A 23,397-nucleotide genomic window follows, 5' to 3' on the forward strand; every position below is an offset into this window, starting at 1 on the left:
AATTTTTTGAGACCTCACCGATTTGTTGGACCTGATGAGGATACTAGCACAACTCCTTTAGGTATGTGATTTTAATTTTCAACAATTATTTTCTTCATGATTATTATTGACAGGTGAATTATATTACTATTGTCATGGTTTCACAATCTATATTATAAAAATATAATAAATTGTATATATGATTTTTTTTTTAGTTCATGATGGAGTGCATAAACCTCCTTTGATGAGGTTGGCCACTACTCTGAGATTGTTGACTATAGGATCGACAACAAGGAGCATGCAAACATCCATGCCTGTTGCAACTAGAGATGGTAAATCCTTGTTTTGCTATATTTTGTTATGTGTTGAATATGATTTGATTTATACTTTCTTGGGTTCATTTGGTCATAGTCATTGACTAACTTTGTGCAGTGATAGGTATACCTTCTCATTATAGAACATATACTAGTATTAGTGATAATTTACCATCCTTTCCTTGATCAACCCATGTTAGTAGTAATGGATCGTTGGACACATCACTATTGTTGGGAGAGAAAAATATGATTCTCTTAAAAGTGCCTAAGCTTCTAGTTACTTTAAAATTGTTATAATTTAGAGAATAATTGTAGTTTACTTATTCATAACTCATTTTGGACTAATGATCACATGTTGTTTTAGCAAGAAACAATATTTTTTGTGAAACTCTTTATGATTTGACATTGAAGCTATTCAGTCCCACATTACCTAAAAGGTAAGTAGGATCATATTATTGGTAGAATATTTTTTCTTTCATCTATTTATTGTAATATATTCAAGGTACATATCTTGAGCTAATTTTTTGATCTAACATTTTTTTTTGTTAAAAGGTGGAATGAACAAGGTCCCAAATTGGTTGATCATCTTATAAAATCTCCACAGGATTTCTTTGGTAAATTTTTTTTTTGGGAAAGCCAAAATTCTTTAAAAATCTTGTAAACATCTAAAGATTTTTAGGGACTAATAAAGAAGGGCTCTAAAGGTCAATCCAAAGTATGAGTATAGTCCTCCTATGGTTCCAGAGATGGAGTGGAATGAAATCATTAAAGATGAAAAAGAGAAAAAGTCTCAAAGATAAAGGAATTTGACCACCACCTGGAAAAAATAGGTATGTGATACTATTGATGTAATTATGCACAAATTAGTGATATTTATATTTATTTAATCTAACACATTTCAAACTTTACATATATAGGTTGTAAGACACATCAAAGACTACACAGGCTAGAAAAGAAAAGGTTGGCCAATACCATCTTCTCTCTGGTGGATATATGTAACTTCACGCATGACTTGTAAGTAGAAATAAATGAAATTTTGTATCAATTTTCTTATAGAAAATTACAAACAATAAATGCATTTCAGTATTGATGATATTATGCAAAAAATGTAGGGTTTTGAATTTAATCTAGTGCCCACAAAAGAGGACAAATAAATTGGCTTCAAGCAAGGCTATAAAGATGTGATTTCCTATTACTGTATAGATTCTAGTGGCCAAAGTAAACACTAGTACATTTGACCCCAATTTTAGACCAAAATTTTTGACCATCTAATAAAATGGGGTCAAATTGGTCATTTTATGCAAGGCAGCATATATAATTTTTTTAACTAGAAGCTCAACATGAAATTAAACTATGTCAAAATCAAAATGAAGCTCTGTGTCATGCCCTAATTTCATTCTTGCATGACTGGAAGAAAGGTTGTGCCTGTGCCATTAATGTTTATTGTATACTGCATTTTGTGGTGCCAAGATTACATGTAGAGGAAGGGTTTGAAGATTACGTGCCAACAACATTTTACTGCTTCAGTGCCAACAATGTTTGGCAGCTTCAATGCAACCTCCGTCAAAATAGTAAGGTTATATCTCTATTATATCTCCTTCTTTTCATTGTTCAACACATCATCTTCAATGTATTCAGCCTCATGCATCACCTTTTCCATAATATCTTAAATTTCTAAATTACTAACCTCATTGGCCATGAAGTTGTCTCGATTGTGCTCTTTATCCTCAGGAGTAGTGTCAAGTGTGATTGGAATTCTTATCACAAAGAAGTTTTGTTTTCTAACAGTGTTATAGAACTAATTAACATCATTAGTTACATCTTGGGGTTTGATCCAGTTTTCATTCATTCTTAATCCTTGCAATGATCTTTTTCAAATCTAGTTTCCATTTCTTTTTTTCTCTTCAATGTTAGTTTGAGTTTTGATGTTTTTTCTTCTTCTTCCTCATTTTAATATTTTAACTTAAAAATTTCCTACCTTTATCTATCTTCTTCTGTTCTATGACCTTATCTTTCTTGGGTCTTGGGCCTTGATGCAGAGAATCTACTCAGTGATTCAAATTTCCATGTTTCATTATTCTTCCTTGCAAAAATCAAGTAGAGATTTACAAGAATTTTTAATTTGCTGATGACAATAATATCTCCAATGCAATACAATAGCTTAATTGTCTCACTCTTTTTCCAAATGTTGAATTGAGACATAAAATATTTTGAACTTTGAGTAATCAAATTTTAAATAGATTGAATGATAGTAAATAGATTGTAATGCATTGACTACTTAGAACATCTTTCTATAATTGTTTCCCATCAAACAATAAAATCTTTCAGCAAAGTCCATTTCAAATTCGTTATGTCATATAATTCTATCAGTATAATATAACCATTAAGATTTTCAATGGCATGGCTTCTTCAATGACATACCTCTGCAAAATGGATTGCTCTCAGGTCCCTCTGAATGGCTTCACTGTCATTACAAACACACATTCAATTTATGTATTATGACCAATCTAAAAATCCCTTCAATACAGTCTAACATCCATACGAATTACAAATGATATTTGTTCCCTTTTTAATTGTGACTGTGGCAATAAGTCTCTTGGCAACATTCAACACAAACTATTTAACCATCTTCCATTATCTAGCTACACTCAATCCAATATGCACAGACCAGTTTTTCTAGAACTGTTTTGGGTTTCAATGCATAAGAATGTTTAAGACTTAATCATTACTTAATCAATTTTAAAAAGAAACCCGATGTATCACACTAGACTGCTACTGTTCCCAAATTAGGATTGTTTAAATTTGATGTAGAACTAAAACCAAATCTTAAAAAAGAAATTGGTATCATAAAGCATATCCCAATTTCATATTCAAACATTTAACTTCTTGAAACCAATAACCGATACCAAGAATTGACTTGGAGAAAAACAAAATTGAGATCTTTGAAATTGTATTATAATTGGTAATGACTTCAATCACAACTCTCTTTTAAACTATGGTTAAATCATTTCATACTTATTGTGAACAGCCACCAAGGTAAGAACAGAGAAATTATAAATAGATTTAGTATCTTCAAACCGAATAGCAATTAGCACAGGTTTTGAATACAATATAGTTCCATAACATTTGTTTACTCCATCTATGATGATTCAAAAATTTAAGAACATAGAAATGTGCATAAGAACAATGAAGAAACAAAAGATCTGAACAGAATTAAATTCTACCATTATTCCATTCCTGATTACATTGTTTCTCCACTTTCCTTGATTCTCAAATCTTCTCATACTACTACTATTCAAAAAAATAATATTTATTCCTCTCGGGTTTCTTTAATTACATATATCTAAAGATATTCAAAAGAAGGTAACCCAATAACTAATTCTTAAAACTGACTTTTAACTTCCCACACCCGACTCATTATAATTCTAAATATATTAAAGATACTAGTAAAGTATCTTGGAGTTTATTCAAAACTCTTAACTTCTAACCCCCAATTACATCATTAAATTAACTATATAAAACTAAGACTCATCCCAACATTATTAAAATAATCACTTAAAGTGCATTAGAATCCTAGATCTTGAAAATAATTTGAATCTATGGATGCCCCTGCATCATTATGCCTTTTCTTTCTTCCTTGTAGCTCTTGCAGGTCCCTATTTAGCTAGTTTTTCTAACTTAGCAGTAGGAGGAGTCCTTGTAGATCTCCTCGTAACCTTGTGAGGTTGAGGAGTAACCTCAAATTTTATTGCCAAAATATCAGGTGTGTGTACCACCTCTACACTCTTTGTAATGTTGTCCTTGATTGGTTTTATGCTTGTGCTTCCCAATTGAACCTTTATTGAAAATTTGCTTCCCTTCTTCATCACTTCCCATTATTCTTTGATAATGCCCTCCTTTTTTCCAATATTTTCCACAAATTTCTCTACCTTCATTTTTCTAGATCATTTGTATAATTATTCCCTTACTTGTCTAAATTTCTTGTTATAAGTCCCCCATATTTATGCTTCCTTATCTCTAGGTGAGACCAACATAATCTCAGCATGTTTTTCAAGAAATTCTTGGCTAACCTCATAACCAAGAAGGGTGAATAAATATCTCTCTAGGATCAATAACCTCCATGCATGCCAAGTTAGTTTCAACCATAAAGCAATTTATATCTATATACTTCTCCACAACTAACCTAGGCATTGTATGCATATATTTCATCTCTATTTGAAATCCCTTGAACAAACCAAGCAGATCACAAATAATGTCACCTTCATATTACACGTGGTAGTGCTCAGTTACCAAAGCATTTGTTGGTACATAATTAGTCAAAGCATGTGGGTGCATGTTTCTTTTCTTCATTACAAACACAAACATTTTAGTTTAATCCAATGGCTTTTCTCAATCATTTATTGCTTAGTCATTTAATGTTTAATGCTGATCATATGAGCCCTATGATATTTAATGCCATAGAATTTTAGGGCCACTAGCCGACATCCCCACATTCCATATGAAATCATTTGAACATAGGGAGATCTCTAGAAAATAAATGATTTTAGAGATAACTAAAATAAATGTGAGTACTTCAAACTTATCATAAGAAGGAAATCACTTATTATTTTCTTTTTTACATTGTGGATGATTTCAACTTTCAATTTCACCAAAAGACCAAGGATGCGTTGAAACATTTCACTATTTTGAATGCAATTGTAGTCAATATATTCTAGGTTTAAATGTGTCAGATTATAGCAATAAGATTTTTTTAGATACATTGCTGGATATTTTTTGTGTAGATATTTTCTATTCAATATTTTGATTTTGTTGATAAGTTATCCTTCTCTAATTTATTTGGGCAGAATTATGTGTTTTTCATTCAATTTGCATTTGCATTGTAGGTATATTAGAATTATAGAGCACATTCTAAATATCTACTCTACTATTATGTAGACTTAAAACCCCTATATTTTATAGTTGTATGTCCCTAAACTTTTGAAGCACATTGTATTCTATCTCAAAACTTCAATATTGCTACATCTTTAGGAAATAGTGAAGTCCAATCTTGAAAATAAAACTTCAATTGAAGTCAAAAATATAAAGGTAATGCCAAATTTGGCTATACAACCAGTTATCAGAATCATCATTATTTACCATAGATTTTAGATCTAGATATTTGGATTCTAGTGTGTCTCTGTGTATCAAGTAATATTAGTGGCAGAGGAATCGTATCAAATCAATTGCTTAGTAATTAACATACATCTTTGCATGGAAGTCGAGAAGGATCTATGCTTAGGTCAAACAAATTTTAGTAAGCTGAATTTCATCCATTATATAGATTCCTTATCAAATATTTGGAAATCACAGAGCACATCTTCTTAAAATGGCATTTGATAAATCCAAATAAAAAATTCCCTTCAGAATCTACACTCTCTATTTTATTTTGAGATGAGGAATGTTGATCATTGCCTTAACATAGGTTAATTGGGTATGCCAATCTCTTCCATTCTTAGTTACAAATTTTTGCAATATTTTCTCAATGGTCTTGTGAGAGGCTTCTGCCTAACTGTTGGATTGAAAATAATAAGGTATAGAGAAGTGATCTAGGACACAAAATATTTCTGTAACTATTTTAACTCATTTTAAAAATATGTCCCATTTTAAATCATATGTAGAGCACTCTTTTCAATTGACCAAATTGTTAACATATTGTACTTGGTGATCCATATCAGAGGAGATGCTTATTGATCTTGATATACCACTTGAAGACCCTACTTCAGACAATAGAAGGATTTCACAAGTCTACACACTTTTTCCTTGCTATCTCAGTGTCTAGATGTACCATACTCCTTGAATTGATTCTTGTTAATTTCTTGTTGATATCTCCATTGTGAAATGCACTCAACACCTATGTAATGTACTTGTTAACCAAACTACACTACCATGGTCAAAACATTTTGGTAGTTCTGATCTTTGTAGCGAGGGCAAAGGTTTTGATGCATTATTTCTTAGCATAGCCTATAGGGACAAGCTAGACTTTTTACTTGTCTCAGTTTTTGCCTTGTATTTGATCTTGAAGGCTCATCTACATACAATAGCCTTCTTCCTTGATGGAATTTCAAGTTCTTAACTATTTTTGATAAATAATGCAGCAAAGCAAGGGTGTTGACCCTATACAACCAGCTACTAGGGCTTGGAATCACACAAATAGACTATCAGCAAAGTAACATTGTTAGCACAAAAAAACAACCTCGGCAGAATAATAAGACCAACATATAATCCATCTAGAGGTGAATAACAATAATCACCGTAACATCACTCATAAAAAATGAGTAGAAATACCAAGCAACATAATTGAAACTAAAATTGGTGTAGTGCATATTGACCAGAGTAGTAGCAATCATAACAACATTGATCAAGAAATTAACATAGTCCATCATAGTGTCAAGCACATGATATAATAATTTTTTTAACATAGACTTTGTTGGATCATAACCACTATTAAATAGGATTAGTCCAACTGAAGAATAGTAGCTTGGCCAAGAAGGCTGAAATTAGCCAAAAACCAAAAAAAAACAGAGGGACACAGCCCTACACTTTGTCTTCCTCTATTCACTGGTTAGAATCATGGAAACTCAATCTTCCATAAGAAATTTGAAGTGGTCATTACTCTCTTCAGCATCTTTGAGGTCCTTGTCAATGTCAGCCCTCATCGTGTACAACATAGTAGATGAGTTGTGCATGACCTTTATCACAAACCTGCAACATTGTAAAGATTTTCATCCACCTCCCCTGGTCTCCCATCCAGTTGCTAGATTTTCTTCAGCACCTTTTCCAGTCTCTTCTTCAGCACCTTGGTCTCCTTGACATTGGCTTTGTCCTACTCCTCATTCACAGGGACCAGATGGGAGTCAATCTTAACTATTATTCCTTAATGATGCTTGATATTTTGCAATCATGACGCCTTTCTAAGCTGGCAATTCAAGAACTTGCTCCATTATTTCTACTTTGGAGTTTTGAATGATTATGCACGTAAGAGCGAAATTTACTGCCTTACTACACTTAATGCGTGTCTTTGGTGCTAATGAGTTACACTTATTTTTTGAATCTAGATTTTGCTTCCTTCATTGTGGTAATAATACCAATTAGGGATTTTAATTTTTTTAATTTTATTTTAGTTTTAAGACTTCATTTTTGCTTACTATATTTTGACGTGGGAGATGGTCTGATGATCCCAGGATGTCAGGATGATTAGGGCTTTGTACTCAATGATATAATTTGTCTAGTGGAATTCTAGGTAAAATGAAAGAGGAATTAATTTTCCTTCAAGGGATATCAAAATCTCAAAATTCACAATTTTCCCAAAACCTAGGCTCCACACTGAAGCGATGATAATATCTCCTATGTATCTGTAGGCATTAACAAAAACTCCTCCAATACAATCGCCCCATAAGGAATATCAAACCCAAAATACAAATACAATTTTTTGTTTGATGTATGAACTTGTCTTGGCTACAAAGAGTCGACATTTTAATTTATATATATATTGGATATAGGAGAGAGATAACTCCTGTGGCTATAAAAGATGAAGAGGAGCTCTTATTATTTTAGCGTTAAAATAAAAGAAGCACAACCTCGAGAGTAATCTTTGGAAGAAAAGCATCAAAAATAAAGTTCTACTTTAGTTACCCAATTAGTTGTACCAGTGCTCCAAAAGCAAGGGCCATTTCAAGCTAATAGCATGTTAAACTAATCTTACCCAGAATCTCCTATTGAAAATCCAACATGTCTCCATTTTACAACTTATATGATTTAAGAAATGTTGGTAATGTCTTCCTTATTTGTCTTACATCTGTTATTTGTCAATTATGGTTTTTAGAATACTTTCTAACCAATTCATGAGTTTGGTAACATTATGTATGAAGCAAGTTCATCTAAGAATCACTTGACAGTAATTAGGGGAAATTTTTATAGCAAATGCCTAGGTTTAAACCTATTGACTATGCCAAATGATAGTTTTCATCATCCATATACATTTCCTTTGCACATAGCATTGAAGCATCTCCCATATTAAATTCAAATGTATATACAATATCAATTGGAAAGTAAAAAAGAACTTATGTGCCAAAAATCCTTTTCATTGAAAAGACAACTCTATTCTGCATAGGTGAATGAAAGTAAGTTTAGGCTGGTAGAGCATGGGAATGATGGATGAGTCAGAATGATGGATGGGCATTGGCAAGCTGATTAGTAAGCTAGGTTGAGCTCTGTAAGGGCTCTAACCAAAAGCATCAAACTACCATAGGAATGGCAAAGGAGGCTGAGATAAGATGGGTGCAAATATGGGCCATTTTCAATAACATAGCAACACAAGACTTGATAGCAAATAGAAGCAATGGAATCCCAAAAAAGTTAAAAATAATTCACTGCATAAATTGGGTTCTGAAATCCTAAATAAACACTACCATCATGAATAAATATAGATAACATAAAAGATCTGATAGACAAACTTGAAAAATTTAAGGCCCCTAATGCCCACTCAAATAACACATAAATTGCATGAACACAAAAAAGAATCATGATATTGGAATGTGATCTGCCAGTACGTTGGCACGTTTAACACAACAAAGATAATAAGGATTCTAAAAGCAATAATAAAATGTACCAATGTGAATAAATGAGGTTGCTAACAACAAGTCCTGATTATTCAGAACCTCAAATCTGAAATTTGGATCCTACTAGCCACCTGGATCCCATCAGTTGCATACAAACAACAACTAAATCATCACAGTTATTGGGTTGTGGCTTATTGATCTGATTTATCAGGTTGCAAACATCAAGGGTGAGTTCTCCTGAATTCTAAGTAGTCTCCCTATTACATTTTACAAACATCCCTTCATAATGTAGCGAAGAACTTAGCTTTTTGACAAGTTAGTAAAAACTCAAGCAAGCATGTCTCCGACATCAGTTTATTTTCTAAGCATCATGCTACATGGAAACTGGATAATTGAACCTTGATGAGTAAAATGTGTGACCTATGATCCTTTTCGGTGATGAAACTCAAGAAAACAAATTTCTTTGCCATTTGGTAAAAATAAAACAAGTTTATTCATTAAACAATCATATGATTTTTCTATTAGATCATATTTTTGTTCTGGATTGGGCCATTCTCTCTATAAAAAGAATCTCGGACCTATTTGAAATTGACAAGCAATTTTTGCTACATTTTGAATGATCAAATATCAATAGTGTAAAACTTCTAAGATTTTGTTTTTAGTTCATCTACCACACGCAAGAGATGGTTGATGTCAATCAATGGATAATGTTGAAGCAACTTTAGATTTGATGTAAAATCACCAGCCAACAAGCAGCTTCTTACGCACATTAGCATAGCATAGCATATGCAGAGTAATATGTCCTAGTAACCTCTTCACCTTTTCAAATACGCTTTATTGAGTTCTTCAAACCCCATGAATCTCACCTTCAACCTGTGACTGATGAACCTTGCTATGACTGCTCCTACATGCAACTAGGCCTAATTAGCCTCCATTTACAAAGCAACTCCTTTTTTCTCTCACCAGTGGTTACTCCAAAAGATCAGTTCTAATAGACCTAGTAGTGAGTTCAACACAAATATGTTGTAATTGACTAGCATAACACAACCCTTTAATTCATAAATATTTCAATTAGAACATGAATGTTGCACTGAATCCTAGTACTATTTCAAGAGAATTTTTAAAGAATTTTGCATTCAAAATTTATCAAGTATGTTATTGTTTTATTGCCTATGAGTGAGATTGGAAAACCTTCTATGCCTATTGAAAATTGGGATCCACAATTCTGATATACATTCTCATTCTGCTACTCCAAGTTCCTTGTTTCCTTCATCTTACCTATGAACATTATCTGAATATCATGGGCAAGCCATTACTGGCAGTCATTTCAAATTTGTACATCTAAGAGCACTATAAATTTATAAGCTTTTTGTATAAGTCCCTTACTATAAGGAAAGCTATTTTCTATTCATAACTCAACGTGTCCCACCAAAAAATTGTTAATATTACAAAAAAATTGAAATTGTTTATCGGTAGCTTATATATTTTACACCAATATTTAATTGAGAGAAGATTAGGAGTACATTACATGATGTCTATCACACTAATATTCATATTGTGGTAATATTCATATCAATGTTGTGCTGATATGCATTTTTAAGGCGAGTCATCCATAAAGAGTCAATTGGACTGTCAATTTAATAGGGTATAGTTGTGAAGGAGGTGAGTGCCTCTTAGTTGTAGAGTGTATTCCTAATGATACCCTCACAAATTAGCTTTTCCATTGTAATTTGTCAAGTTTACTTAAAGCAAGCATCATTGTGACAAGAACCTAGGATTCTATTGTATAAACATAAAGCTTCTTTATCAGCATAATTTAAAGCAATATGTTTGACTCCTCACCAATTATTTATATTTACTATCTAGTTACAAGAATAGTTCATCCAGAAATGGATGCATAAATTGATTTGAAGTTATAATTCCTTACGAGTTACAAAATGTCTAAATATTGTACATGTCTTGAAATGGTGAGATTCTTGCAAGAAGATATAATTAATTTGTGCATTGTATTTCATATTGAGGTGTAATTTGAGGTCTCTTTGTTTTATTGATATAGTTAATTTGTACATCCTATTTCATGTTGAGATGTTTGCAGCTGTATGTGGACAACAATTCTCTGTGCGGGTTTCACTTTATAATTGAAATGATCCCACTTATAGAATGTATGAATATTGTACATGTCTTGGAATCAATGTCATGTATTCAGTAATAAGTTTGATGAAAACTTAAAATATATCTATTATTGTTTTATTATTAAGGTTCGTGAGTATTTAAAATTGATGTGTGTTTCTCTTTCTAAGTTGTTCATATGCACAAACTATATGTTATTCTTGTGAAGGTTTTGTATCTTGCTGTAGGGGAGCTTTTTGTTGCATCTATGGACAAGATATGTTATGCCTCTCTGATTTTATTGCTTTTGTTGCTACCACTTATATTACATCCTTCCTCAATTTAGAGTTGGACCATTCTTTCTATTTCACTAATATATATTTCTTAAATATAGGCTCACCATCCTATTCAACTTTTCATATCATTTTTCCTCAATTGATCTTTATTTATAGCCTTTATTTTTGTATGATCCCATCTCCTATGATAAAGAGAATTGGGTATTAGCCAACCTTTCACTTTTTAAGAGTATCATATGTTAAATATTACTACTTTGAATGATAATTTCTTTCCATATTTTGATCTAGCTCTGTAATCTTTTTTGGACTATTATGCAATGTAACTTTTCCTTATAGCCTTCCAACTGCAAACATTTTTTCAATGATTGCAACCCAACATTCCAAACCTTGACATAGTCTTAAGGAATCTATTAAATAGCAAGATTCCTAAATTTGTTTGCACATCTATTCATATCTAATCACTCTTTCACCAAACCCTCATTTTAAGGGTTTCTAACCTAGGGCTTTCAAGAAAATACCCTTCCCAGACTTTCAAAACCATTCAAATGGTTTAAACACCTTACAATATTCTCCCTCAAATTTTTCCAATCAGTATTTAGCCAATCCAACCCTCAGTTCCTCTTATCCAACCTATGGTGCTCTCCAAGTGCACCTTCACTATTTTGTCCACCAATCACAGTTCTACCAGTCTACTCAAAGACCTACACTCATATCACAATAAAATACATGTTAAAGACATTGTAATCCTCTCCCACAAGTTACATTGATAAACAGACAGTGGGAGAGGTATTATTCCATTTTCTCACAAACTACTAAGTGACTATCACTTGTTTGTGATAGACTGTGTATTATTTAGCACTGTTACAATAAAACTTTTACAATATATTTAACTCTAATGTCAAAGAGACTCTTAAGAAATAATTGATAGCCTCTTATGAACCTTAAATCTTACAAAACACCAAACTTTTCATGAAAAAAAACTTGGAAATGTAACAACAATTAACAATCACAATGTGACAGTAAAAACAGAGATTTCATTGACTTCTTTTTTTCTAAACTTGCTTTCTCTTCAACCACCATTGTCTCATACATTTCAAAATACATTCTTTTAAAGACCCCTTTCATACAGAGATTATTTTATTCCTCTTGCAAAGAGGTGGCGACTCTACAAAGTTTGATCAGTGGTGTGAAGGAATTCCAGTCTTGCACCTGTGCCAAATCAGCAGATCGAAGTTCAGTATTAGCACTGGAGGTATTTTGATTTTCATGCTTCTTTTCATGGAAGTCAAGTGTTTAAAAAAAGTTGCCTCTATTCAGTGATTTTCAGCACTAGAAAGAAGAGGTAGAAATTTTGTTTTATAATGGAGTCAGATCTGGAGTCAGATCTCAAATATGAGATTAGTTTACCAAATTCTGAGAGTTTGAAAATTGTGAGTAATAACATTGCTATGTTGAATAGACTGGTTTACAAAAGGATTGTCAGTCTTATAAGAATTGAAGTAGGTAGTACTCAAGGTCTAAGTGTCAAACAATGTTATTTAAGGCTTAAGTTAGTAATCAGTAAGATGCCTTTTCATTGTAGACCTGAGGAATCTTTCCTACCAAATATTTTCCTTGATGTTCTAGTACCCGATTCAGTAGATTGGCCAGCACCTATAAGGTTACAAATAATTTTGCAGACTAAAAAATTCATTGAGGAGATGGAAAGTGGTGATTATAGATTTCATGAAATATCTCCTAATGATAATGAATGTGTTGAAAGCCAAGGTAGCAATGAATATAATGAATCTGTAGAGCAAGATAATCTGTCTTTTGAGTGTGAAGAGGTGGATTCAAATGTTAATGAATCAGGTAACAACAATCAGCATGAAAAAGATGGATATAAAAGAGAAGATAAAGTTTGTTACAGTACATATGAAGTTGAAGAAAGTTGTAACAACAGTAGGTCTAATGATTGCCATGATAAGAAAGAATGTTGTAATAATTCTGATTTTCCAAATTGTTATACTAAGGATCCTGTTGTTGTAAGTTCTTCATGTTATTCAGATGATAATCACAGCCAGGAGAAGATTTGTGAGGCAATCTTCTTGAGTTCTGATGAAATCTCTATTTTGTTGGCTTGTGAGTTTGAAAAGCACGTAAGTATCTCTACGGATCTTCATATTTTCCCTCATAATACTTTTTCATTCAGTCAAATCAATTCCCCAATGTTTGATGTGGAAAAAGAGGTAGAATCCGAACAATCTTTGTTAGACTTTGGAGGTGTAGGTGACAGTTCCTCAAATGTCTTTGCACATGATGATTTGTTGGATGTAGAGAATGTTAATGAAGGAAAGGTTAATGTTGTTTCGGGTTCTTTTCATGTTGATCTTGCTGAACATTGTTTTGATTTTTCATATGATGAGGAGGAAAATAGTGAAGGTTGTCAGTCAGATTATAGATTTTCTTCATGTGTTGATAAGTCTTGTAAAGATGAGTTCAAGGTGTATTTCGACATTTAGTTTGATGAAGAAAATGATAGTGATCAGCATAGTCTAGATCAACACTTTAAGAATGAATTTTCATATATGGTGACTAATCAATGTTTTGAGTGTGAAGAGGTTTCAGCAAAGGATAAATCTGATTCAAAGAGTAACATGGTTGCAAGTAGGCAACGATCAGATTTCACATACTCTTCATTTATGGAGGCACAAGGTGAGTTACAATCTGCTCCATGTAACTCGTTGAACGAAGTTGAATATGAGCACTTTGTTTTTCCAGTTGAAAGAATCCATGATTCAATCAGTAGTGATCAGTTTCAGTTTGATATCAGTTGTTATGGTCATGCTGATCCATTTTTTCATAGTGGGCAAGATGAAGAAAGTATGTTTGATTTTTATATGCACTATGAAGATGATGATAGTTTTGTTTTGCCGATTGAGCTAATTGCAAATGTTGATACGTTGGGTGAAACAAATGATAATGAGAATTTTAGTTTACCTCAGGGAGATGTGAATGAGAATCAGGTGTTTGACAGAGGTAAAAAGTTCTGAAACTTTTCGGTGGCCTGCAACCATCACTTGTACATAGTTAAGAGTAGTTTTCCTGTTTTCAATAAAGTTGTTCGAGAGGAAGTTTTTGCTGTTCAGGTGTGTGGTCTACTTCTCCTAGAGATCTGAAATCTTGTCATGCCCACAAGGGACATGCATCCCCAGACAGAGCCACTGTTGGGACTAAAAATTGCATGGTCAATTTTGAGAACCATTGAAAAAATCAAGCCCTTAAATGCTTTTAAATGAGATTGTACCTGGTTGTCAATCTGAGGCCTAAGAAGTGTTTTTAAGGTTTCTAACACCTTTCATTTAGTGCATCTATGTGTTCTATGAAGTTAAAATAACATTTCAAACCATTCTGTGAAGTCCCATTTTGAGCTAGTGTCAAAATTTGCAATTCTACCAAGTGTCAAATAGCGATCAGAGGCCCAGTTTGCATCTGAATATATTTTACCCAAGACTGTTTCATGACTAGTCACTTTGGGGATGTTTAGTGCCCATAATAGAGAACCTATGTTTCAATTTTCAAGTCATTTCGAATCCGTTTGACTAGGTTTTGCACCCCACAAAGTTGGTCATTTACTGTTTTGTGCATTTAACTAGTTGTTCACAATTCTGGGAAGCCCTGTTCGACCAATCATATCTTTGACCTAGTTGACCCAAATGAAAAACTTCTTTTTGCATTGTGTTATAGGGGTAAGACACTTCATATGTTCCAATTTTGAGATCATGTTGAATCCATTTGATCAATTTGCTAACATGATCAAAAACCCAGTTTGCATTATTTTGTTACGGCTAAGGTATCCAGATTGATCCGTACCCCTGTTCGGCATGTTATAACTTTGATCTTGTGATTGGCTAGCCTAAATGGATTGTGCCATTGTGTTGTGTCCTAGAAATCTTTGAAGTATGCCAATTCTTAAGTCATGATGAATCCATTTGCATACTTTCTTATGTCCGTACATTTGCCAAAAATCACTTTTTGACACATTTGCCAGTTAAAATTCTCAAGTGCCTGTTTTCGGAAATTCGCCAAATGTGCCCTGTGATTCTTCATGAGCCCAAAACATGGAATTATATCCTCTTCATGGCAAAGAACTTATATCCTAATTTTCAAAACCCCAAGTGATCAATAACCCAGTTTATAATGCCAAACCCGAGCCCAGTTTATGTTTTTTAACATTGTTTGCCTGCAGAGTAATTGAAGTATGGATGTTCGGCAATTAAAATATTTTCACTGGGAATCCATCATGGGTTGAAAATTTGCAGTGTGATAGAGTATGCAGGATTGAACACTCGTGTTGATTTTCATGGCCTAGTTACTTGATTGAGTTAGTTTTTACGGCCACCTGGCAGGCCTCTAGACACAAATTTCACACTAGTGCGGAAATGATTAAAGTAGAATTTTAAAGTGATGTTTCAGTGATTGTTTTTAGTTCCAATCATTACAGTGGGCTCATGTGATAAATATGAGGTTGCTCATGTTGTAATTGATGAAAACAAGAGATTCCTATTCTCATGATTATAATTGTGGATATTACTTGGTTTACTTCTTCCTCAATAAAGAAAAACAAGTCTATTATTTTAAACAAAACTGATCTGCAAAGAGATCATCCAAGCCATAGGTATTTGGGCATCTATGCAAAAACGAGAGAAAGTGTAAAGAATTGTGAAGCACAATCAGTTATTACAGCAAGTCCAATGCTACGTGCACCCCAATTTGGGCATTGCAATAATGTTTAGAGGCAGATTTTCAACAAGCACACCCATCCATGTTTAAATTGCTGTCTTAAACATTCTCATTTTGAAAGGGAATGAACATCTTCTTTGTTTTTAATATCTCCCATGGGCTGCACAACAATAACACAGAAACATGAGCACATTGTTTCAAACGTTTTTCACAGGGAAATCCACAGAGCCAAGCAAGTATGAAGGCAGAAATTTATGTATGAAGTAGCAACAATATAATATGGAAGAATGAAACCCAAAGGCATAGAGGAAGGTGTCCACGGCTGCTCCAGAAGTCTCCTGTGTAAAACAAAAGAATAAAATGGGGGCAGATCACGTTTTTAACAAGGGGCATGTAATGTACAGCCCAAGACATAGTTCAAAAGAGAAAACAATGCATTAAAAGAAGGGCCAAAGCATCCAGCCAAGGAGGAATGTGAAGATGGCATCAAACGCATGTGCCTTGCAAGCAAAAAAAACTGCAGTAAAAGGAAAAACTCAAAACGTTTTATCCCACATTGGGTGGGTGACGAAATATTTTATAGTTTAAATACTAATGCACTCAATAAGTTCAATGTCAATAAGACAATGGCTTTTGAAGCCAAGTGCATGTGTAGGTGGGTCCAGCCGGCCAGTTAGGCAATGACATAATAAATTTTAAATTAAAATGCATGCCCAAATGATGACATCAGCAGCTTATAGGCGGCCGAAAAAGTCAAAAATTTGACAGGACGCTATGTTGCTTGCCGAAAAATCTTGAAAAATCCAGCTAGCGACATAGCAAGGTCGCCGAAAAATTCTGAAAATCCGGCAAGATTCAAAATGCAACGTGGGTCCCGCCTGGAGATAACAGCGAATCAGAAAGTGACACATAGCATTGGTCAAACCTAGAGTTGACTCGAATTTGGAAGGGCTAGGAAAAATAAAATGATTTTAAAATTTTCATTTTAAAATTATTTTGCCAAGAAACTGACATGCAAGGGACTGTTTTTCAAGCGAAGATTTCAGGCATTTCTCAGAGGCTAGATATGCCTTATCATATACCGTTGGAATCGTGAGAATCCAAATTTTCCATTTCTGAAGTCAATTTTTGCACAAGTGCTTCCTGGTTTGAGCTATAGCTAGAAACGTGAATTTTGGGGCTTCCTCAATAGAATGGGTAAAAAATTGAAAATCCAATTAGGGGATCAGTAAAACTTGGTAAGAATGCGGTTGGAGTTCACGTTTCCCACATTCACTCAATTCAACCAAATTTTTGCCAAGCTTTTCAATGTGTAAATCAGGTATTGTGGTGACTCAGCAATGTTTCATCATTTCAACAGAGATATTGTGCAAATCAGTTGCAAAAAATGATGAAACAAAATCAGATCAAGATGGGATGGAAGAAAGAAGTTTTTCAGTTGCCAGAAGATTGATTTTCAAGTGGACACTTGTCATTTTCAGAACAGATCCGGGATTTCTTTCTTGTCTATATCTTTCTTTCTCTGATACTTTGTAAGGGTTCCAGTTTTTGGAGAAAAACTAGTCACTACTGAGATACCAAATTTTGGATCCAGTTTTGATATGTTCCCATACTGTGATACCACATATTTCTTCAGCAATTTCTCTCATGTGAACAACAATAGAAATAAGAATACAGATAGTCTGATCTATTAGGTAGCTTTGCATTTAAATTTCATGCATCTTATTGTAATTTGTTTCAAGGAAATGAATGATAAGGCAACAGCAAGTCAATCTTCATTCTGATATCTTGTCTCTCATTCATGTTGTTTGTGATCTTTTGTGTTTTGTAAACAAAGAATATGAAACTCAGTTGCAACTTATTGGTTGTATATGTTGACTTATTTTTCTTATGACTCAAAGAGTTATGTAAATGCTTGATTCCTCATCATAGGATTGCAGATTTCATGAAGGGATAAGTCGAGTATGAGGTTCAGAAGGATGCAGATGTCTAGTTCACAAAGTGGTTAGATAGATCAGGAAGTCCTGATGTATGGCACATATCAATGATTTTTAGGGATGTGTGTTAGGTTTTTGTATGAATTGCCCAATAGATAAGGCACTGATCACTTATAGGATCACCTGTTATACTGTTGCATATTTGAGGTTTTGCTGAGATCAACATCAATAATCAAACGCTTTTCCCCTTTCATGTTGAAGAGCTATAATAGAATGCCCTCACTCAGCTCATGAGATTCCTAGATCTGCATTTAGCTACTGTAGATGGATGTCATTTCATGAGTTATCAGGAGAAATAAGGGTTTTATTTGCTTCATATTAGATTCAGTGTATGCTTTGACAACTGGTACCATATAAAGAATCTGTAGGTCCACCCACCTAGGTTTTGCAGAGCCTGAAGAAGAAGAAGGGTCATGCCTTATAGTTGGCCTGGTGTCTGAATGGATGTGTTGATAATGGGAGTTAGCTACCCCTAGATGTGTTATATTCTCATTAGGGTAATTGGAAATGGGTAACATTTTCAAACACCAACAGACTGCACCAGAATTGAGGAAGATAGAACAAGGGGAGAGGACAAGTACTGAAGCTGAGGAATTTGCTGAACACATCAAGCATCTACATGAGGAGGTTCAAGCACACATTATCAAGATGAATCAAGAGTATAAAGCTGGGGCTGATCAAAGGAGAAGACATAAGGAATTCCAAGTAGGGGATCTAGTCATGGTGCACTTACGAAAAGAAACATTTCCAGTTGGTACTTACAACAAGCTGAAAATGAAGAAATTTGGCCCCTGCAAAGTTTTGAAGAAACATAACTCAGGAAATGCATATGAGGTGGAGCTGCCAGATGGTATTCACATTTCTCCCATTTTCAACATTGCAGATTTAACAGAGTATCATGATGATGGTGCAGATGAGGAGCTAGTTTTAGAGCCATGTCCAATTCCTGCTTCTAAGAAGGAGGAGATAGAAGACATTCTAGATCATCGTGTGGGTAGGAGTACCAGAAACAGGCAATATGAAAAGTATTTGGTCAAATGGAAAGGACGGCCGATCGAGGACTCAACTTGGATTTCAGCAGCTGAGGTTTCCCATTTGGGATTTCCTCTACCATCCATAAAGTGACAGGGTCACTTTTCAATCTACCCTGGGTGTCTGATGCAGGAGCATCCAGAGGTATAAGGGCAATCCTGTGTCACCCAAAAAAAAAAAAATGTACTTAGACTTAGTTTCTGTTTCATGTCTTTACATTTTTGGATACCCATTTGGCTCAAATAAAGATTCCAACTCTCATAGTTCAACTATCAGTGCGTTTGAAAATCCCAAAAAAAATAGGAGCATGTATTTGGGCCATCATTTCGATAAACTAGAAGGTGCGAATTGGCTAGATGAATGTAATCATGACTTAGAGCATTCCAGAAAAAGAATCAGGTTAATAGGCCCCACGATTTGAAAGTTATTGCAGTTTTTCGGGTTTTGGAGACCTCCTAAGAATGCTTCAAAGTCAGGTTTGGGGCATTAAATGACCTCAAAAATGGTCAAAAAATGGGGGACGAGTGAAGCTTTCCATAGGGCTATAGAGCGCTTCAAGAGCTTTCCAAATAAGTAAACGGTTCGTCAATCGGAGCTACGGTTCAAAAGTTATGCCTCCCGAAAGTTCGGCTACCATTTCTGGATTCTTCTAGATTTGCACCGACTTCTAACGCAGCTTCTGGAACCTTCTATTTTGTCGGTGGATGCCTACTAGCACTTTCTAGAATGTACTCCTAGTCCTTAACCCTCCGGGTTCTATCTAAGGAGATTTCTGGCATTGTAAAAGCCAGTTCGGAGTGGAGTTTGAGAGGGGGTGCTAAAAGGAGAAATATTCTCCAGATTTATGCTATTGTAAGCCTTAGGGCATGTTTTGAAGTTTATTTTCTCTACACTGTTTGTACTAGCTTATTTTCTCAGTTAATATAATTTTCCCTTTCTGTTGGTTCCATTATGTTCTTGGGTTGTGTCCCCATCATCAAGCCTTATTTGGCTTATGTTGCCAACATTGGCAATTTATAAAATATTGTACTTTTAGTGCCGTTTACGCCTTTAGAGGCTTTGATAGCCTTATTACATTATTTTGGACATTAATATAAAATTGTTACACCTAAATGACCCTCTATATCTCTCACATTACATTGAATGACTCTTAACTCCTCACTTGTGCCATTTGGCCTAAATTTTTCCATTCTTGGCAATACATTACAATTTTGACAATTTCATGCTTCCCTTACATTTGATGGCTTCAATAGCCATAATTCATCACCAAATGACTTGACATGTCTTCATGAGGCATTGATTGCCCTTGGTACCTTCATTGTCTCCTTCATAGCTCTTGGTGTACCTTGTAGCTTCCTATGTCCATTGGGAGCCCCTGCACCAAAGTTCCTCTTGCCTCTCTTTTAAAGATAATTTTTGAGAACAATTTTAATTTGATCATATAGTAATTTTGTTTTAAAAGATAACAATTTTGAAAATAGTTTTCACTCATTCTTTTTATTCCACAGGATAAGGATTCCCTATCCATTCCAATGGGGAGCACACATATTTGATGCAAGAAAAGCATTTGCAATGATGGCCTTTGCTTTTGTCTCACTCATTGAGGTTAGCTTGTCAAATTCCAAATTTCAGTCTTCACATTTGATTGTTTTTGTAGTTGCTGACTACTTTGTTAATTATCCACATGTTGCAAAGTGTATTGATTGTTGTGCTTTGAATTGTCTTTGTATTGATGTTGTGCTTTGAATTGTGCTTTGTATCCATATGCTGAAAAGCATAAATAATAAATATTTTGTTGCATGTTGCAGTTGCCACTAGCCTAGTGGACATCTATGCAAGTTGTGGAAGAATACACATGGCATTGATATGTGTGTGTATGTATGCATTTTTTTTATGTATGTACATATATAATATGTATATGTATGTACATAGCTATGTGTGTACATGGATGTATACCATTTTTAATGGAATACCTCAAAGAAATGTGGTTTTATAGCATTCCATAATTGTAAAATATGCACAAATTGGGATATATATGTGGATACATGCATGCACTAGAATTATTACATGTACGTATGTAGAAACCTGATTTTACATGCATGCACTACAACTGTTTGAAACCTAATTTTATTTGAAAATGAAATTTTCTTGAAACCGTAAAATATCTGTGCAAAAACACTATCAATTACACCCTAAGAACACTGTAACCCTTGTTGCATTTGAGCAGCACAATTTTTGGCACCTTGCACCTTGATGGCTCTCATGGGCCCCTCTGGCTCTTGAAAATCTACTCTCTTGGATGCCCTTGCAGGTAATATCAATTGGGTTTCCATTTCCCATGAAGTAGATGATGAATTTCATATTTGATTTGTGATTCATGAAGTTTTAGATGTTTGATTTGTGTTGTGGAAATCAAGTAGATTGGTAGCTAATGCATTTCAGTTTGGATCTATCAAGATGAATGGCTGAAAGCAAAAGCTCTCCTTTGGAATTGCTGTATGATTTAATCAAAGAAGTAGTTTTTGGGTAAATTGTTGATGTTTGATGTTATATTCTTACATGGGTGTTGTTTTCCTCTCCTCTTTTTTCTCATAGGCATATGTAACTCAAGAGGATACTCTAATTGGGACCTTGATGGTGAGAGAAAGCATAGCATACTCTGGTCATGTAAGGCTCCTTGATAAAATGCCCTGGTCAAAGAAATTAGCATTAGTAGAGTCTACACTTGTGGAAATGGGCCTTTAGGAATGTGCCAACACTCCCATAGGAATCTGGCACCTGAGGGGAATCAGTGGTGGAGAAAAGAGAAGAGTGAGAATTGCCTTAGAAATTCTAATGAGGCCAAGGTTGTTATTTTTGGATGAACCAACAAGTGGCTTAGACAGGTAAGAATCTTTCTAAATTGGTGGCAGATACTAAATCCATCATCAAGGTTTTTGTTGGAATTTTTGTGGATGTTCCTTAGATGATACCATTGGTTCAAATTCATCTAACAAGGAACCTTTCAACCCAACGATAGTTGGTTGAATTGGTTATATTGTGAAATCTTATATATGTAAGAGGGAGCCACTATTATAGATATAGAAGAGAGAGTTGGGTGTACTTGAAGAGAATGTTTCAAGACTTGTTCGTGCAAGAAAGTAATAATAATATATATTGTAGTCAGCTTCAGTTTTATCTTTCCATTGAAGCTTTTAGTCCAAGGAAAAACTAACAACATATAACAACTAGATGCTTAATTGAGAGTATACCATTTAAGAAAAATATTTACAGATTTTGTTCAATAGTTACACACTTTTTCTAGCTTGATAAACCTTAGATGTGAGGATGAAGATGGTCATGTCTGGTCTTGCAAGCTATAATGGACTTCAGTAATAGCCCTTCCTGTGAAATTTTTGTCTAAAACTTTTCTAATGAGATAATGTGTTATGAGCTCTTCATTAGTGGGATGGAACGTGAATCTAGGAGGCAGTTGTGCATTACCCATATCATGACTATAACTAAAGTTAGGAGCCTGTATTATTGAATTCTCTTCCCTATCACCCATATTCATTTCCTTTTCTATTCATGCTTCACATGGGAGTCTTTTTATATGATGATTTATCATCAATCATGTCCATTCACTACCAAACAATTCTTATTCTACAAATTTGAGATGCTAGAACTTTTGTGGATGTGCAAGCCATCAGAACATACTATAGGGAGGATGACGAACTTATTCTCAACTATCAAACTCATGCAAGTGATATAAATTGTAGAATCTTAACATATGGTTGTTCAAATTATGTATCTCCTAAATTATTTCCTTTTAGCGTATAACTTGTTGTGCATAGTTGCCAAGTTTTCTTATTGTATCGGGCATATTAATGAAGAAGCATATTAGTTACTGTCAATGTTTATGATAGTTTGATTAGTTACTGTTGATATTTTTTAGGCATTCTATAAAATAGTTCACATGCCTTGCGTATGATATGACATTTTGCATGCATCCTACACTCTCTCATCCAGCTGATGATGGATTACGAAGAGTGATCGAAAATGATGACGCTAAAAAATACACAATCAAGTTCAAAATGAACTTGCATTACAAATGGATTGTGGAAATCTGATATTGTTGATTTTGCATGCATGTCTACCAAGATAATCACAACTTCAACATATATAACATATTTATATATGTTTAAGTTGTGATTATCTTGGTAGACATGCATGCAAAATCAACAATATCAGATTTCCACAATCCATTTGTAATGCAAGTTCATTTTGGCTTTGATTGTGTTTTTTAGCATCATCATTTCAGATTACTCTTTGTAATCCATCATCAGCCCGATGAGAGAGTGCAAGATGCATG

General features: G+C 34.1%; 1 pseudogene; it reads left to right on the plus strand.

Annotated features, from left to right (window-relative positions):
• Nucleotides 1-16,643: 16,643 nt before the first annotated feature.
• The window catches only part of LOC149554880 (L-aspartate oxidase 2-a, chloroplastic-like), a 33,432-nt pseudogene continuing 26,678 nt past the window's right edge, over nucleotides 16,644-23,397 (plus strand).

This window comes from Cupressus sempervirens, chromosome 5 (assembly GCF_028749045.1).
Source record: "Cupressus sempervirens isolate cs-2001-9-10 chromosome 5, ASM2874904v1, whole genome shotgun sequence".
Classification (NCBI taxonomy): domain Eukaryota; kingdom Viridiplantae; phylum Streptophyta; class Pinopsida; order Cupressales; family Cupressaceae; genus Cupressus; species Cupressus sempervirens.